Below are 14,958 nucleotides of genomic sequence, written 5' to 3'. Positions count from 1 at the left end.
AAAACCATCCCCAAGGGGAAAAAAATGCAACAAGGCAAAATGATTATCTGATGAGGCCTTACAAATAGCTGACAAAAGAAGAGAAACGAAAGGCAAAGAAAGAAAGGAAAGATATATCTATTTGAATGCAGAGTTCCAAACAATAGCAAGGAGAGTTAAGAAAGCCTTCCTCAGTGATCAGTGCAAAGAAATAGAGGGAAAAAAATAGAATGAGAAAGACTAGAGATGTCTTCAAGAAAATTAGAGATACCATGGAAACATTTCATGCAAAGAGGGGCACAATGGAGAGAATGGTATAGACCTAACAGAAGTAGAAGATATTATGAAGAGGTGGAAAGGATACACATGAGAACTATTCAAAAAAGATCTTAACAACCCGAGTAACCATAATGGTGTGATCACTCACCTAGAGTCAGACATCCTGGAGTGCAAAGTCAAGTGGACCTTAAGGAGCATTACTATGAACAAAGCTAGTGGAGGCAAGGAATGCCAGCTGAGCTATTTCAAATCCTAAACGATGATACTGTTAAAGTGCCTCACCAGTATGCCAGCAAATTTGGAAAACTCAGAAGTGGCTACAGGACTGGAAAAGGTCTGTTTTCATTCCAATCCCAAAGAAAGGCAATGCGAAAGAATTGTCAAACTACTGCACAGTTGGATTCATTTCACATGCTAGCAAAATAATGCTCAAAATTCTCCAAGGTAGGCTTCAACAGTACATGAACCAAGAACTTCCAAATGTACAAGCTGGATTCAGAAAAGGCAGAGGAACCAGAGACCAAATTGCTAACATCCACTGTATCATAATCGAAAAAGTAAGAGAGTTCCAGAAAACATCTACTACTCCTTCATTGACTATGCTAAAATCTTTGAATGTGTGGATCACAACAAAGTTGAAAATTCTTAAAGAAGTAATATCAGACCACCTTACCTGCCTCCTGAGAAATCTGTCTGCAGGTCAAGAAGCAACAATTAGAACCAGACATAGAACAACAGACTGGTTCCAAATTAGGAAAGGAGTACGTCAAGGCTGTATAATGTCAACCCTGCTAATTTAACTTATATTCAGAGTATCATGGGAAATGCAGAGCTGGATGAAGCATAAGCTGGAATATAAATTGCCAGGAGAAATATAGATCTCAGATATGCAGATGATACCACCCTTATGGCAGAAAGAAAAAAAGGAACTAAAGTGCCTCTTGATGAAAGTGAAAGAGGAGAGCAAAAAAGTTGGCTTAAAACTCAACATTTACAAAATGAAGACCATGGCAATAGCCCCATCACTGCAGGCATGAAATTAAAAGACGCTTACTCCTTGTAAGAAAAGCTATCACCAACCTAGACTTCATATTAAAAAGCAGAGATATTTCTTTGCCGACAAAGGTCCATCTAGTCAAAGCTGTGGTTTTTCCAGGAGTTGTGTATGGATGTGAGACTTGGACCATAAAGAAAGCTTAGCACTGAAGAATTGATGCTTTTGAACTGTGGTGTTGGAGAAGACTCTCGAGAGTCCCTTGGACTGCAAGGAGATCCAACCAGTCAATCCTAAAGGAAATCAATCCTGAATATTCATTGGAAGGACTGATGTTGAAGCTGAAACTCCAATACTTTGGCCACCTGATGCGAAGAAGTGACTCATTTGAAAAGACCCTGATGCCAGGAAAATTGAAGGCAGGAGGAGAAGATGACAGAGGATGCAATGACTGGATGGCATCCTACCCAATGGACATGAGTTTGAGCAAGCTCTTGGAGTTGGTGATGGACAGGGAAGCCTGGCATGCTGCAGTCCATGAGGTGGAAAAGAGATGGACACAACTGAGTGACTGAACTGAACTGAACTGAATAGCTGTCAATGTTGAACATCTTCTCCTTGCCTATTGGTCTACTGTATTTCTTCTTGGGAGTATCTTTTCATGCCTTCTGCCCCTTTTTTGACAGGGTTATTTTTTTGTTTGTTTGAATAGAGTTGTGTGAGCTGTTCATATATTTGGAAGCGAACCCTTGTCAGTTGCTTTATTTGCAAAGATTTTCTCTCAGTTGGTGGGTTGTGTTTTCATTTTGTTATGGTTTCCTTTCATGTGCAAAAGCTTTTAGATTTGAATATGTCCTGTTTGTTTTATTTTTGTTTATATTTCCTTGGGAGACTAACCTGAGAAAAGATTTCTAAGATTTATGTCAGAGAATATTTTGCCTATATTCTCTTCTCAAAGTTTTATGGTATCATATTTAAATTTTTAAGCCATTTTGAGTTTATTTTTGTGTATGGTATGAGTTTGTGTTCTAGATTCATTGATTTACATGAGGCTCTCCAGCTTTCCATGCATCACTTGCTAAAAAGACTGTCTTTTCTCTGTTGTATATCCTTGCCTTCTTTTTCAAAGACAGTGGGTTTATGAGTTTATTAGTGGGCTCTCTATTTTGTTCCATTGATCTCTATGTGTGTTTTTGTGCCAGTAAAATGCTGTTTGATCATTTCAGCTTTGTAGTATTGCCTGAAGTCTGCAAGAGTTATGCCTCTCACTTTTTACTTTTTCCTCAGAATTGCTTAGGAAATTCTAGGTCTTTAATGGTTCCATATATATTTTAGGATTGTTTGTTCCAGTTCTGTGAAAATTGTCATGGGTAATTTGGTAGGGGGTCACATTAAATCTGTAGATTGCTTTGTGCAGTGTATCCATTTTAACAATATTAATTCTTTCAGTCCAAGGACATGTAGTATCTTCATTTGAATAACCTTCCGTTTCCTTTATTAATAGTTTATACTTCTCAGCATATGTCTTTCATATCCTTGGTCATGTTTATTCCTAAGTATTGTTGATGCTATTTTAAAGGTTTTTTTTTGTTTTGTTTTGTTTTTTACATACACTTTAGGATATTTAATTGTTACTGTAAAGAAATGCAACTGATTTTTGAATGTTAATCTTTTATCCAACCACCTTGCTGAATTTGTTTATCATTTCTAGCGGTATTTGTGTGGAATCTATGTATACTTTCATGTCTTCTGCATATAATTAAAATTTTACCTCTTCTCTTTGGATATCTTGAATTATTTGTCTTGTTTGATTGCCATGGCTAGACTTCTAGTACTGTGTTGAATAAAAGTAATGAGAGTGGGCATCCTTGCCTTGTTCAAGATTTTAGTGGGAGGTCTTTCAGCTTTCCACCACTCTATAATGTTCATTGTATTTTATATAAATAGCTCTTATTTTATCCCCTCTATACCCACTTTGGTAAGAGTTTATCATGAATGATGATAAGCATTTTTATCAAATACTTTTCCTTGATCTATTGAGATGATCCTGTGGTTTTTGTCTTTTGTTGATATGGTGTATCACATTAATTGATAGGCATATGTTAAACCATCTTTGTGACCCTGTGATGAATCATAGTCATGAGTAGCAAAATTTTCTGATTTCTAGTTATTAACAGTAATCTAGACATTTAATAAGTATAAATAATAATTTGAAAAAAATGTATGCATGTACAGTGACAAGATTGGCAGTTGTATTATTAACTTTAAAATACTTTTTCAAATACTGATGTAGAAAACAGGCAAATGCTAAAAAATAATAGACAAAAAATCATCTCTAATTTGGCAATTGGAAGTATTTTTACTTTAATGGAACTATTTCGCATTAGTTAACATATGGAAAAAGTAAACGTGACTAATATCTATATTCACTAAAATTCAAAGAAATTTGAAGTAATAAAATTTAAAAATTTTAAAGAAAGTTTTGTTGGTAACCAGTTCATAAAAATTCTGAACTGAAAGCAAAATTCTGAAAGCAGAAAAAAATTCTGCTTTCATATAATTTCTGGGAAATGTGTACTTTCTTAATTTATTGGAGTGAGTAGAGAAAAATTGGGGTCGCACAGAGTTGGACACAACTGAAGCGACTTAGCAGCAGCAGAGAAAAATTTATACGATGGTCCCTCCCCTTTTCCCAGTATTCAGTCCTCCATGTCATAATAGTGTCATCTTTAGGTTTCTATCAGAAAACGACATGGACTAATGCATGAAAAAATTCTAATTAAGTATGAAATATTTTGGAAGTCCAACACAGTAAGAATTTTCCTCAGTTGTTAGTACATTCATATAATAGATATGTTATTTTAAAATATTTTGTAAAATACACCATCTTAACGAGAATGAGTAAGTGCTAAAAATAAACATATAAAAAATAAGAGAAAGATGGTGACAAACAGATGACATTTTAAAAAATGGAAAGACAGTCACAAAATAGTTATAAAAGTGATTTGTGGCTTAGTATAATAGCCATACAAAATATGATTTGAAATCTTTGCAAAAATAGCTGAATTTATACAAATAGTAGAAAACACCTAAATGTAGTGTATTATCAACCAAAGAAACTAGTTTTGGGAAAAAAGAAAAAAAAAAAAAAACCAGATTATTCCTGTGGAAGATATTTGTCACTTTTACCTATAGAACTTTTGCACATTAAAACATGTTTTCCAAAAAGTGAATGTGTTCATGTGTAAATTCAAATATATCACTGTATACTGAACAGGAATCATAGATTTTAATGAATGAAACAAAATAGAGGTAATTGAGAATTTTAAAAAAATACTTAAAATGTGAGAGATAATTGACTCCAATGGTCACTAAAACCAAATGTATTTTTAAAAATTCAAATATTTACTTTTGTTTTCTTATTGAAATATAATTTATGTATAATATTACATTCGTTTTAGGTGTATAGCTAATATATTTTTGTTATTTTCCATTATACATTATTACAAGGCATTGAATGTAGTTCCTTGTGCTGTAGAGAATTCCTTATTTATTTTGTCTATAATGGTGTGTATCTGGTAGTCCCATGCTCCTAATTTACTCATCCACGCCCTTTTATATTTGATAGCCATAAGTTGTATTCTGTTTCTGTAAGTTTCTGTTTTGAATATAGATTATTTTATATTATTTTTAGATTCCACATATATGTAATATAATATTTGTATTTCCTTGTCTGACTTTCTCCACTAAGTATGATAATCTCTGGGCCTATACATGTTGTTGCAAATGACAATATTTAATTTTTGTAAATGGCTGAGTAATAATCCATTGTATCCATATACCACTTCTTTATCCATTCACCTGCTGATGGACACTTAAGTTGCATCTGTATCTTTGATATTGTAAATAGTGCTGCAGTGGGTATTGGGGTGCATATATATTTTGAATTATGGTTTTATCCAGATCACAAAAGTAATCACAAAAGTGTGATTACAGGATCAAATGGAAGTTCTATTTTTAGTTGTTTTAAGCAACCTCCATACCGTTATGCATAGTCAGTTCAGTTCAGTTGTGTCCTGCTCTTTGTGACCCCATGGACTGCAGCACGCCAGGCTTCCCTGACCATCACCTACTACTGGAGTTTGCTCAAACTCATGTCCATCAAGTTGGTGATGCCATCCAACCATCTCACGTTCAGTCACACCCTTCTCCTCCTGCCTTCAGTCTTTCCCAGCATCGGGGTCTTTTCCAATGAGTCAGTTCTTTGCATCAAGTGGCCAAAGCATTGGAGCTTCAGCTTCATCATCAGTCCTTCCAATGAGTATTGAAGACTGATTTCCTTTTGGATTGACTGGTTGGATCGCCTTGCAGTCCAAGGGACTCTCAAGATTCTTCTCCAACACCACAGTTCAAAAGCATCAATTCTTGGGTGCTCAGCTTTCTTTATAGTCCAGCTCTCATATACATACACGAGTACTGGAAAAACCATAGCTTTGACCAGATAGACCTTTGTTGGTAAAGTAATGTCTCTGCTTTTTCTGTGCTTTCTAGGTTGGCCAAAGCTTTTCTTCCAAAGAGTGAAGATCTTTTAATTTCTTGGCTGCAGTCACATTCTGCAGTGATTTTTGAGCCCAAGAAAATAAAAATCTGTCACTATTCCCATTGTTTCCCCATCTATTTGCCATGAAGAGATGGGACCAGATGGCTTAATTTTTTGAATGTTGAGTTTTAAGCTAGCTTTTTCACTCTCCTCTTTCACCTTCATCAAGAGGCTCTTTAGTTCCTCTTTGCTTTCTGCCATGAGCATGGTATCATTGGCATATCTGAACTTATAGATTTTTCTCCTGACAGTTTTGATTCCAGCTTGAGCTCCAACTAGCCTGGCATTTCACATGATGTACTCAACCCACTCCAGTATTCTTGCCTGGAGAATCCCCATGGACAGAGGATCCTGGTGGGCTATAGCCCATGGAGTCTCAAAGAGTTAGACACAGCTAAGTTACTAACACACACACACTCTGTATAGAAGTTAAATAAGTAGGGTGACAATATACAGAGGGTGACAATATACAGCTTTGATGTGCTCTTTGCCCAGTTTTGAAGAAGTTCATTTTCAATGTCCTGTTCTAACTTGCTTCTTGATCTACGTGCAGGTTTCTCAGGAGGCAGGTGAGGTGGTCTGGTATTCCCATCTCTTGAAGAATTTTCCAGTTTGTTGTGATCCACACAGTCAAAGGCTTTAGAGTAGTCAGTGAAGCAGAAGTAGATGTTTTTCTGGAATTCCCTTACTTTTTCTGTGATCCATCAGATATTGGCAATCTGATCTCTGGTTCTGCCTTTTTGAAGTCCACCTTGGTAATTGAATAGTGGTAGCAATGAATCTGTAGATTGCCTTAGGCAGTATAGTCACTTAGATAGTATTGATACTTCTAGTCCAAGAACATGTTATATCTTTCCATCTGTTTGTGTCACCTTTGAATACTTTTATTGGTGTCTTACAGTTATAAGAGTACATGTTTTTGTCTCCTTGGGTAGGTTTATTACTAGGTATTTTATTCTTTTTAATGTAGTGGTAAATGGCATTGTTTCTTTAATTTCTCTTTCTGATCTTTTATTGTTAGCATATAGGAATGCAAGAGATTTTTGTGTACTAATTTTGTTGTCCTGAAACTTTACCAAATTCATTGATGAACCCTAGTATTTTTCTATTATAGTAATGCCTTTAGGATTTTCTATGTATTGTATTATTTCATCTGCAAACGGTGACAGTTTTACTTCTTGTCCAATTTGGATTCCTTTTATTTCTTTAATTTTTCGATTGCCTGAGATAGGACTTCCAAAACTATGTTGAATAATGCTGATGAGCATGGACATCCTTATTATGTTTCTGATTGTGGAGGAAATGCTTTCAGCTTTTCACCATTGATTATGACGTTAGCTGTGGGTTTGTTTTATATGGCCTTTATTATATTGAAGTAGGTTCCCTCCATGCCCACTTTCTGGAGGGTCTGTTTATCATAAATAGATTTTGAATTTTATCAAAAGTTTTATCTGCCTCTGTTGAGATGATCCTATGTTTTTTATTCTATAGTTTGTTAATGTGTATCATGTGGATTGATTTGTGGATATTGAAAAACCCTTACTTTGCTGGAATAAATACTATTTGATCATGATGCATAAACCCTTTAATGTGTTGTTGGATTCAGATTGCTAGTATTTCTTGAGAATTTTGCATCAATGTTCATCTTATATTCCCCTGCAGTTTTTCTTTTTTGTGGTATTTTTGTCTGATTTTGATACCAGGGTGATTATCTCACATAATAAGCTTGAAAGTGTCCCTTCCTCTGAAGTTTTTTGGAATAGTTTCAATAGGATAGATGTTCATTCCTCTCTAAATATTTGTAGAAATTTGCCTGTGAAACCATGTGGTCCTGAACTTTGGTTATTTACTTTTTTAATCATAACATCAGTGTCCTTCTTCTGTTCATATTTTCTATTGTTTCCTAGTTCAGCTTTGGGAGATTGTATCTTTTAATAATGTGTCCTCTTTTTTCTCAGTTGCCCAGTTTATTGACATACAGTTGTGTTTAGTTGTCTGTAGTAGTTTTTTGTGGTCTTTTTATTTCTGTGATGTTGGTTGTAACTTCTCCTTTTTCATCTCAAATTTTATTGATCTCGGGCCCTTTCCCTTTTTTTTTCTTGATGAGTCTTACTAAACGATTATCAAATTTATCTGTTCAAAGAACCAACTTTTAAGTTTACTTAGTCTTTTCTGTGGTTTTCTTAGTTATATTTCATTTATTTCTGCTCTGATCTATACTGTTTATTTCCTTCTATTAACTTTCAGTTTTGTTTGTTCTTTTTTCTCTGTTCTTTAGGTGTAAGGTTATATTGTTTGTTTGAGATTTGTCTTTTTCCCTGAGCTAAGACTTTATTGCTATAAACTCCCCACTTAGAATTTATTCTGCTGCATCCCATTGGTTTTTGATCATCATGTTTTCATCTTCATTTGTCTCTAGATTATTTTTTTTAATTTGCTCTTTGATTTGTCCACTGATCCATTCGTTGTCTTCTGGCATATTATTTAGCCTCCACTTTGTGTTTTTTTTTTCTTATGCTTAATATCTAATCTCATAGTGTTGTGGTCAAAAAAGATACTTGATATGATTTCAGTTTTCTTAAATTTACCATGGCTTGCCTTGTGACCCAGCATGTTGTCTATTCAGAAGAATAGTTCCTGTGTATTTGAAAAGGTTGTGCATTCTGCAGCTTTTGGATGGAATGCTTTATAAATATCAATTAAGTACCTCAGGTCTAATGTTTCATTTAAGGCCTTATTGTTTTTCTGTTTGGATGATCTGTTCATTGATGAAAGTGGGTGTTACCTCCCACTATTATTATCTTATTCTCAATTTCTCCTTTTATGGCTGTTAACATTTGCCTTATGTATTGATTTGTTCCTATGTTGAGTACAAATACAATTACAGTTGTTCTATCTTCTTCTCTGGTTGATCCTCTGATTATTATGTGGTTTCCCTCTTTTTCTAAGTCTTTATTTTAAAGTCTATTTTATTTGATATGAGTATTGCTACCCCAGCTTTCTTTTGATTTCCATTTGCATAGAATACTCTTTTCTATCCCCTCACTTTTGGTTTGTATGTATCCCTTGATCTGAAGTGAGTCTCCTGTAGAGAGTGTATTGGTGAGTCTTGTCTTTTATCAGTCCATCCAGTCTGTGTCTTTGGTTGGAGCACTTACTCTGCTGACATCTAAGGTAATTATTGATGTGTATGTTCTTATTGCCATTTTGTTTGCTGTTTTGGACTTTCTCATAGATCTCTTTTCTTCCCTTTCTCTTTTTTTCTCTTGTGATTTGATGACTAACTTTAGTGTTGTGTTTCAATTCCTATTTTTTTTTCTGTGTATGTATTTAATGTAGATTTTCAGTTTTCTGATTTTATGGGAAAAAATCTACAATTTCTAATGTAAAATTTCAGATTTCATTTTTTTGTGTGTGTGTGCTCTTTATTTATTAGTATAATTATTATTTTTACTTTACAATACTGTATTGGTTTTGCCATATATTGACATGAATCTGCCATGGGTGTACATGAGTTCCCAATCCTGAATCCCCCTCTCACCACCCTCGCCATATCATCTCTCTGGATCATCCCAGTGCACCAGCCCCACGCATCCTGTATCCTGTATCAAACCTAGACTGGCAATTCATTTCTTACATGATAGTATACATGTTTCGATGCCATTCTCCCAAATCATCCCACCCTCTCCCTCTCCCACAGAGTCCAAAAGTCTGTTCTATACATCTGTGTCTCTTTTGCTGTCTCACATACAGGGTTACCATTACCATCTTTCTAAATTCCATATATATGTGTTAGTATACTGTATTGGTGTTTTTCTTTCTGGCTTACTTCACTCTGTATAATCAGCTCCAGTTTCATCCACCTCATTAGAACTGATTCAAATGTATTCTTTTTAATGGCTGAGTAATACTCCATTGTGTATATGTACCACAGCTTTCTTATCCATTCATCTGCTGATGGACATCTAGGTTGCTTCCATGTCCTGGCTATTATAAACAGTGCTGCGATGAACATTGGGGTACACGTGTCTCTTTCTATTCTGGTTTCCTCGGTGTGTATGCCCAGCAGTGGGATTGTTGGGTCATAAGGCAGTTCTATTTCCAGTTTTTTAAGGAATCTCCACACTGTTCTCCATAGTGTCTGTACTAGTTTGCATTCCCACCAACAGTGTAGGAGGGTTCCCTTTTCTCCACACCTTCCCCAGCATTTATTGCTTGTAGACTTTTGGATTGTAGATTTCAGTAGTTACCGTGAGGTTTTGATGTAGCAGTGTATATAAATACATTATTGATCTGTACTGATCAACACTGATCCCTTAGTGTCTAACGTATTTTAAATATTTTGCATTGGTACACTACTATTCTGAAAATTACTGATTTTTATACCATATATATCTGTGGATGATTTCTTCCCTTTACTGTGTGTTTGTCTTTACCACTGACTTTCCCCATATTGTAATTTTCTTCTAGTTGTGGCCTTTTCTTTTCCGCCTAGAGAAGTTCCTTTAGCATTTGTTGTAAAACTGGCTTGGTGGTCCTGATTTCTTTTAGCTTCTACTTGTCTGTAAAGATTTTTATTTCTCTGTCAAATCTTAATACGAGCCTTCACTGAGTGTAGTTTTGCTGGTTGTATGTTCTTTTTCCTTTAATCAGTTTAAACATACCATGCCACTGCCTCTGGCCTTCAGAGTTTCTGCTGAAAAATCAGCAGAAAATCATATGGGGGTTCTTTTGTATGCTATTCATTGCTTTTCTCTTGCTGGTTTTAATATTTTTTCTTTGAAATTATTTTTGTTTCCATTTGATTAATATGTTTCTTAGTGTGTTCCTCCTTTTTTAATCCTGTATGGGACTTTCTACACTTCCTGGACTTGGGTGACTGTTTCCTTTCCCATGAATTTTTCAGCTATTAGCTCTTCAAATATTTTCTAAGGCCCTTCATTTCTTTCTCCTTCTGGGACTTCTGTGTTGCAAATGTTGATACATTTACTGGTGTCCCAGAGGTCTCTCAGACTGCCTTCATTTCTTTTCACTTTTTTCTTTATTCTGTTTCATGGCAGTGATTTCCCCCATTCATTTTTCCAGCTCGATTACCCATTCTTCTGCTTCATTTATTTTATTAATTCCTTCTATTGTATCTTTCATTTCAGTTATTGTATTCTTCAACTCTGTTTGCTTGTTATTTATATTTTCTAACTTTATGTTTTCTAATTCTTCTTTGAAAATGTCTTGCAATTTCTCACACACTACACGCATTCTTTTTTTGAAATATTGGGTAATCTTCATGATCATTTCTATGAAGTCTTTCTCTGGTAGATAGCCTGTCTCCACTTCACTTAGTTGTTCTCCTGAGGTTTTATCTTGTTTCTTCATCTGGAGCACATTCCTCTGCTGTCTCATTTTGTCTAAATTTCTGTATTTGCAGACTTAGTTCCAGAGGCTGCTAGATTGTATTAATAGTATTCTTGCTTCTGGTGTCTGCCCTCTGATGTGTGAGGCTGGTCTAGAGGCTTGTGCAGGCTTCCTAGGGGGAAGAATGGTGCCTGTCTACTGGTGGGTGGAACTGGGTCTCAACCCTCTCTGGGCAGGACTCTGTCAAGGTGTATGTCTGGAGGTGCCTTTGGGCTAAGGATGTCATTATGCAGCCTGGATGCTGATAGGTGGGACTGTGTTCCTGCCTTTTTTTGTTGTTTGACCTGAGATATTCTAGTACTGGGGCCCTACAGGCTGTTGGGTCCGGCCAGGTCTTGGTGCTGCTGGCCCAAGCAATATCTCTGCTTCCTGGAGAGTTCATATAGCTGAACACTCCCCCAAAACTCCAGAGCTAATATCCCTGTTCCCTGAGAGAACCACAAACACCACACTTATGAGACCCTCCAAGACCCACAGGTAGGTCCAGCCCAGATTTTTATGCAGTCTTTGCTTTTACCCTGGGTCCTGGTACATGTGAGACCTTCTGTGTGCCCACCAAGAGTGGAGTCTTTGCTTCCCCTAGTCCTGTAGAACTCCTGCAGTCAAGTCCTACTAGTCATTGAAGCCAAATGCTTTGGAGAGATTCTCCCAGGGTCAGACCCTGAGGCCGGGAGCCTGACATGGGGCTCAGAACGCTCTTTTGTGGGAGATCTTCTGAGATATAATTATTCTCCATTTTGCAGATTTCCCACTTAGGGGATATGGGATTAGATTATATTACGAGTGCACCCTTCCTATCATCTTGATGTTGTTTCTTTATGTCCTTGTATGTATACTATCACTTTTGACAGATTCTACTCTTTTTTATACCAATAGCCAATCAGGACTCAGTTGTGTTTTTGTGTGTGTGCTTATGAAAGGAGATCAGCCCGAGGATCTTCTACTTCATCATCTTTTTCACCCACCAAATGATTATTGTTCTAAATGATATATCTTGATATTCACCAGCCAGGGAAATGTGGTAATTCCATTTCTGCTTTTTGTCTGATCCTCTTAATCATCACATTGATTTTTCAGATGCTGAGCCACGCTTGTGACACTAGAATCAAATGCTCAAAAGTTTCTTGTAGTCAGGAATGTACACAATAAAATATTATTAGCTACGAGCAGTCATATACACACACCAAAATAATGAGAGTTATATAAAAAGGATAATGCCCCTATTGTTGGATTGGATAAAATAGACTTCTCATGATGAGTGAAAATATACATTATTTTCCAAATCAGGAAAGGAGTACATCAAGGCTGTATATTGTCACCCTGCTTACTTAACTTTTATATGAAAAGTACATATTGAAAAATGCTGGACTGGGTGAAGCACAAACTGGAATCAAGATTGCCAGGAGAAATATCAATAACCTAGATATGCAGATGACACCACCCTTATGGCAGAAAGTGAAGAAGAACTGAAGAGCCTATTGATGAAAGTGAAAGAGGAGAGTGAAAAAGTTGATTTAAAACTCAGCATTCAGAAAACTAAGATCATGGCATCTGGTCCCATCACTTCATGTCAAATAGATAAGAAACAAGGGAAACAGTGACAGACTTTATTTTGGGGGGCTCCAAAATCACTCCAGATGGTGATTGCAGCCATGAAATTAAAAGACACTTACTCCTTGGGAGAAAAGCTATGACCAACCTAGACAGCATCTTAAAAAGCAGAGACATTACATTGCCAACAAAAGCCCATCTAGTCAGAGCGATGGTTTTTCCAGTAGTCATATATGGATTTGAGAGTTGGACTCTAAAGAAAACTGAGTGCTGAAGAATAAATGCTTTTGAAATGTGGTATTGGAGGAGACACTTGAGAGTCCCTTGGACTGCAAGGAGATCAAACCAGTCTATCCTAAAGGAAATCAGTCCTGAATATTCATTGGAAGGACTGATGTTGAAGCTGAAACTCCAATACTTTGGTCTCCTGATGTGAAGAACTAACTCATTTGAAAAGACCCTGATGCTGGGAAAGATTGAAGTTGGGAGGAAAAGGGGATGACAGAGAATGAGATGGTTGGATGGCATCACCGATTCAATGGCCATGAATTTGAGTAAACTCCAGGAGTTGGTGATGGAGAAGGGAAGTCTGGTGTGCTACAGTCCATGGGGTCACAGAGAATCAAACACGACTGAATGATTGAACTGAACTGATATATTATTATTGCTGAAAAATAAATCTAGAAACATCTATTTAAATTACTTCATAGATAATTAGCAGTCACTATTTTAGTATTCTCTATCATAGAAATGCATCAGTATCTAAAAATAAACACACAATATTTTTCATGGAATTGTTTGTAGTTGTTAATACATTGAAGTAAAGTTATTGCACTTAAGAGAATGATTAAATGAATTAAGATAGATTCACACTGTGTAATATGATTCTATTAAAAATATATGCTTGCAAGACTACTTTCCACAAGGAGTACTTTCTCCAAAGTATTGTTGAGTAAGATGTGTCTAGAAGAATATTTATTCCTTTATGGTGAGAATCTGGAGAGTCTACGAAGGTCACAGCTGAAAAACCAACATCAGGATAACCCAGCTGTACATTATTCCATAGTTCTGCTTCTAAATATAAAGGAATGAAGAACTTTATCTCTGTGGTAACACCAAGAAAAAGTTAGAAAACACAAAAACCATATTCATCTGTAGGAATATTGAAGAGTAGTAGTGGATTCAAGAAAGCTTTGATAAACTGATCTCCATAGAGAGCTCCTTGAGCAATCAGGAGCTTCCTTCATCAACTTCTGGGGAGACACTCGGTCTGGGTTTAGAAATACCTGCTAATGATCCAGACACTGTATCCATGGGGGAATAGTTTTGCAAGATATTGGCAATTGTTGAGCAGAGAGAAATGACTAGAGTCTAAGAAATTTCAAATGCTGTAAAAATTGCTTTGGTATAACAATCTTCCTGATCCCACTCCTTCCCAGTTTCACTGAGATAAAGGCAGTGAAGTTGAGAGTGCAAAGAGAAATAACTTACATTTGTAGAAATAACTTATTACTTATTTGAAAATTTCTAACAACCGTTTTCCCCTTAAGGGGTCACAGCTTTGTCAAACCACTCCAGTATACTTGCCATGAGAACCTGATGAACAGTATGAAAAGACAAGTTATAACACTGGAAGATGAACCAGGTCAGAAGATGTCCAATATGCTACTGGGGATGAGTGGAGGGCAATTAATAGAAAGAGAGAAGCAACTGAGCCAAAGTGAAAATAATGCTCAATTGTGGATGTGTCTGGTGGTGAAAGTAAAGTCTGATGCTGTAAAGAATAATATTGCATAAAAACCTGGAATGTTAGGTCCATGAATTAAGGTAAACTGGATGTGGTCAAGCAGGAAATGACAAAATTGAACATAGATATCCTAGGAATCAATAAACTAAAATAGATGGGAATGGGTAGATTTAATTCCAATAACTACTACTACTACTCCTGTGGGCAAGAATATCTTAGAAGAAATGGAGTAGCCCTCACTGTCAACAAAAGAGTCTGAAATGCTATACTTGGATACAACCTCAAAAATGATAGAATGATCTCAGTTTGTTTCCAAGGCAAACCACAAAGCATCACTGTAATCCAAATCTATGTCCCAACTATTGATGTTGAAGAAGCTGAGGTTGACCAGTTATA

The sequence above is a fragment of the Capricornis sumatraensis genome, chromosome 19 (assembly GCF_032405125.1).
Source record: "Capricornis sumatraensis isolate serow.1 chromosome 19, serow.2, whole genome shotgun sequence".
NCBI lineage: Eukaryota > Metazoa > Chordata > Mammalia > Artiodactyla > Bovidae > Capricornis > Capricornis sumatraensis.
The sequence above is the reverse complement of the archived record's forward strand: the minus strand, read 5'-3'. Positions refer to the sequence as shown.